Genomic DNA, 6,000 nt, shown 5'->3' on the forward strand with positions numbered 1-6,000 from the left:
AAAATTATTTTGCCTTTGACTTGCCATTGTGTTGTATGCTTATACCTGTAAATTCCTAAAGTTCTGGTAAAAACTTTCATATAAAAGGTATTTAGCTTCTTTGGTTTTGGAAATGATATTTTGAATTGGATAAAACTGTTTCATAATAATGTAGGGGCATCTGTCAATCAAGAGGGGAATTTGTCTTCTTTTTTTAATATCTCAAGAGGCTGTCGACAGGGTGACCCAATAGCACCATATATTTTTATTCTATGCGCTGAAATTCTGGCCATCATATTTCGTAATAACAAGGAGATTATGGGTATTAAAATCGATGGTACAAATGTGTTAGTTTCTCAGTATGCAGATGATACTTATCTGACACTAGATGGTACTGAACAGTCATTGAGAGAATCAATAAGTGAATTAAATACTTTTGCAAAAATTTCTGGCTTAAAGATTAATATCGACAAAACTGAAATTGTATGGATTGGGAGTAAAAAATATAGTCGGGAGCAAGTTTTGCCAGAGTTAAATCTACATTGGGGAAAAAAGACATTTTGTTTTGTTAGGAATAGAGTTCAGTGTTGATCTGCATGAAATGATAAAGATGAATTTTGACAAAAAAATTGTGAAACTAAAAAGGCTTATTAAAACTTGGAGTAGACGAAATCTAACTCCAATTGGAAAAGTACACTTGATAAAATCGCTAATGATTTCCCAGTTCAATCACTTATTTATTTCCCTTCCAAATCCAGGTAAGAAAATATTGAAAACAATAAATGCAATTATATATAAATTGTTATGGCACAGTAAGGTTGATAAAGTTAAAAGGGAGGTTATAGTTCAAGATTATGCTCAGGATGGACTAAAAATGCTTAATGTTTAAACTTTATTGATGCATTGAAGTTAAGTTGGATCAAGAGACTATATGTATCCCCTGGTAAATGGAAAATTATTTTGGAGAAATTAGTGAACATAAAAAGACTGTTTGACATTGGCGGTAACTTTATACAGATTTGTCAAGAAAACTGTACTCATATGTTTTGGAAGGATGTTTCAGGTGCTTGGTATCACAAGCGCTTGCATAGAAAATATGACTTTCAATTATTTTTTTTTTATATGGCAGTGGTATGTGTAATCTGTTAAGTACAAGGCCGGAAATTCCGTCACGAGCGAAACGGCACCCCATCTCACTTCAATCGACTAAAAAACACATTTATTCAAACTGAAACGGCGCACACTACATGCGACCGTCATCAGAAAACATTCATCTTTAACCTACCGTGCCACTCAATACGAATTGTTACATTCAAAACACAATAATCCGCGAAAACATCGCCGAATTCCTCGCTCAGAACGCCGTTTCTCAAACTGCTCCCTGAGCCTGTCCAGATTCTTCATTTACATACGGGGTTCAAAGGTCATGCGATTATATGATCGTCAGTCGTCAGGTGTACTTTTGGGGTCATCTCCGCATGCATTTTGTCCGGAAAATGCTTCGGCTCGCTGAAGAGTTTCTTCTAATTTACGATTATTTGAAGAGTTTCGTCGATGAACGATGATTTATTATAATAATAAATTATTCATTATTTTGAACGTTACATTACCATGCACCGTATATGACAGTAGACAGCAGGGGAGCGGATCCAAGAATTGGAAGGGGGGGGGGGGGGGGGCAATAATTTAGTGGTAATGCGTGCCCCAAAGGCGGGAGCCGATTTTTTTTGGCGAAGGGTCTGGGGGCCAAAATTTCGAAACAAAATTTCGGAAAAATGAAATGATTAAATGATTATAGCAAATTTTGCAATCTTTCGAGAATAAGATTTTCGATAAGTGGAAAGGGGGGAGGGGGCATAAATTGATTCACACAGAACATCACTATCGTATCGTTTTCTAAATAATGAAATAATTGTCACAAAGGTAGAACAAAATGCTTATTTATTGATTAACTTTTGTCATTTACTGAAATCTGGACGAACAAAAAGAAAAGTGAATCACGAATAAGACTGTCATCAGGTTACTGAAACGTATACATGTGTACCAACATTACTTACTTCAGACCATTTAATTTATTTCTGCACATTTTACAAATATCATGTCGTCGTCAAATACGAAAATCATACTTCAGACCTGCCAAACGATTTGTACGTTGTGATCTATGATCCATCATCAATTTATTTTCATTTCCCACGATGTTAGATTTAATGTTTGCTAGAAGTTCTTCGAGTTCAATCCAAATTTTATGAGTACATCTATCACTGTATGATAATCGAAATATTGAGTTCCTTCAGTCATTTTGTTTTAAACCCTTTTTATTCAAATTTTCGAAACAGTATTACTTTCTTACTTGATTTCGGTTTTAATACACTCGATATCATGCAGTTTGCCCCTTAGAGTCTACAATCAGGGGCGGACACAGGATTTTCAAATAGGGGGCGTGCGAAATTAAAGGGGGGGGGGGGGGGGGGGGGGGGGTCCGCGGGTACTCCCCCTAAAAAAATAGCAGGTGAATGCAAAATCCTGCATTCTAGTGTATCTAGTGTATTTCACGATAGATTCATACCTGGTGTGTTTTATGAAAACAAGTATATGAGATGTTTTTTAATGATTTTATATTATTATTTCGCTGATTCATACGGGAATTCGTTTTTTAAGATAACCCTACTTTGACAATTTTAGGGGTTGGGGGCTTAAATCCGCCAGTGACAATTTCAAAGAGTTTAACGCATCCATTTATTCCACTTTACATCGCTCGCATATATAAAATTTAAGTTATTGATGAATTACCTGATTGAGTGTGTAAGCATCACGCTACTCTAATAATAATCAAGCTGGCTGAAGTGCTTACAGAATTATGAAACTGAATTAAAATGAGAAAGAAAAGAGAATACTTGAGGGGGAAGTAGTTGTTATTTTGTGTCAACGCCAGACTTTTATAGTGTTCAAGGGCTAACGCTAGAATACCCAAAACAACCTCTTATTTTTATCGGTATTGTGTGTGGTATATACATTTTTAACTAGTCATGTAGGGGTCCATTTTTTTTTAAATTGAAGATTGGCATAGCCCTAAATAGATGGCAAGTACAATAAAAATCAAAATATCAAACAACTATCAGCTATTACCCCATCAAAATTTTAACTTCGAAAAATTCCAACTGATACTGCTTGTTCATGGTATACGTATAATGTCCCGGCCCTGCCTTGAACAAGTTATTGAGCACCGTTATATGCAATCTTTTTGATTGAAAACGAAGTTCAACAACTCCCGAAATGATGCAGTTGAAGAAAAGGAAAGGACGATCTCATCACTGCATGGCATTAAAACATTTTATCTTATTAGTCCGTGATATCGCAAACGACGTCCTGTGCATGCACCTGTGAAATAAAGTATGCCAGGATGACCCAAAAAAGTGCACCTGGTGACAGTCGATTATATAATCGCATGACCTTTATATCCCGTATGTAAATGAAGAATCTGGACAGGCTCAGGGAGCAGTTTGAGAAACGGCGTTCTGAGCGAGGAATTCGGCGATGTTTTCACGGATTATTGTGTTTTGGATGTAACAATTCGTATTGAGTGGCACGGTAGGTTAAAGATGAATATTTTCTGATGACGGTCGCATGTAGTGTGTGCCATGTCAGTTTGAATAAATGTGCTTTTTAGTCGATTGAAGTGAGATGGGGTGCCGTTTCGCTCGTGACGGAGTTTCCGGCCTTGTACTTAACAGATTACACATACCACTGTCATATCAAACAAAAATTGAAAGTCATCTTTTCTATGCAAGCGCCTGTGCTTGGTATAGACTAGATAACTCTTATAATATGAAACTAGTGAAGAGGAAGTCATTCTTGCAAACACCTATTTGGTATAATAATAGTGTAACCATTGGTGGCAAACCAGTATTCTATCCCAGGTGGTATGAAAAAGGCATTTATGTTTTAGGCGACTTCATTCAGGACCATACTACTAATACATTTTTTACATATGATGAATTTATACATAAATATAACATTCAAACAGACTTTTTGAAATATAATGGAATAGTAGCATCCATTAGAAAATGTCTACAAAATAATGTACAGGTAATTGTAGAAAACAAAGTAACTCGTCATATTCTACCGTCCAACATTGCTATATTTCTTAAAAGGACTAAAGGTTCTAAAGTATTTTATGATTTGTTAAACAATAAAAAAAAACTCTAGTCGCCAAAGGCAAAGAAAAATGGGGAGAAATCTTTTAATCAGGAGGACCGGTTGAGTGTATACACACTGCCTTATCAAATTACTAAAAACTCCAAACTTCAGTGGTTACAGTTTAGAGTTTTCCACCATATTCTAACCACCAATTCCTTTCTTTTTAAAGTAAAACTTGTAGATAGTCCTCTTTGTAATCTTTTTAACTCTGAAGGAGAAACCATTGAACATTTATTTTGGGAATGTGATCAAGTTCAAAATCTTTTACAAAGTTTAGATTTGTTATTGGAAGCTCTTTTAATTCCTTTTACTTTAAACAAACAAACATTTTTTTTGGCAAGATTAATACTTATAACCCTGCATTATACAAAATTGGCAAAAAAATAATATTACTAATGAAGCAATATATTTACATAACTAGATGTCTGCATAAGTCTCTTAACATCAATGCATTGATTTATTCTATACTTGATCACTATAAAGTACAGAAATACATCACTAACATCAAAGGGGAGGGAGCTAAAGAAAAATTTAAGAATGATTGGAAGAAGTGGGAAAAATTAATACAAATTTTACAGTGACATGCTTACTATTGTACATGCATGTATATAATATATGACATCAACAAGTACATGAAAATGCTAATTTTCGTCTGTGTAACTTTATTCTAATATTGGTATTTGCTTTACTATCTACATGTATGTATTATTATAACAACAATTATATTATTGGACAGTCTTAAGTAAATTTAACTCACCATTCAGATAAATCTAATAATTACACACACACGCTCTCTCTCTCTCTCTCTCTCTCTCTCTCTCTCTCTCTCTATCGCTCTCGCTCTCGCTCTCTCTCTCTCTCTCTCTCTCTCTCTCTCTAAATGTGGGTATACGTATATACGTATGACATTGTTTAGAAAGTGTATGTATTTTTTGTGTGTATATGCTATATCTAAATGGTGCAATCAGTGTGGAACCTGGTCAATGGTGCCGAGGACTCAGTTGATGTGGCAAGAGTTAATATGACCAACACAGAAGCTGAGCCCTCGACAGGATTGATCAGGCTACCAGGAAACTGAATATGTATGTGTGTGTGTGTGTGGGGGGGGGGGGGGGGGGGGGGGGTTGAATGTATGTTTATCAGAATATATATACAAGTATAGGAGTATGTATGGTTTGTATGTATTCATCCTTGCAATTAAATTGATGATGTTGATGATGAGTATAATGATGATTATTATTATATGATGAGTAGTATGATGAGTAGTATGATAATGATGATGATGATGAAGTTTATGATGATGATGATGATGATGATGATGATGATGATGATGGTTATGATGATAACGATTAGTAGGATGATTATGATGGATGATGATGAGATGATGATGATGACTATGATGATGATGATTATGATGTTTATGATGATGATTGTGGTGATGAGTATGATGATGATTAGTATGATGATGATATTATGATGATTATTGTTATGATGATGATTTTAATGTTTAAGTAGGATGATGAGATTATGATGATGAAGAATATAGGTTATGAAGACAGTGAAGATGAAATTATAATTATGATTATGATGATAGCAAACCATACATATTGGAATCGATGTGTTTTTGTGTGTGTGATTCTTATGTATTTACATGCATGTATTAAAATGTCTTTAAAAATAAAATAAAAATATAAAAAAAAGGTTCTGGTAAAAACCCTTATGTAAACATGATGTATTAAAAAGCTAGATGTCGTGATTTGCAACACCTTCGTAATATTTTCCACTCTTTACCAAGTCGCTATATACACGTGATATCCTTTTGTA

Source organism: Pecten maximus, chromosome 18, assembly GCF_902652985.1.
Source record: "Pecten maximus chromosome 18, xPecMax1.1, whole genome shotgun sequence".
NCBI classification, from domain to species: domain Eukaryota; kingdom Metazoa; phylum Mollusca; class Bivalvia; order Pectinida; family Pectinidae; genus Pecten; species Pecten maximus.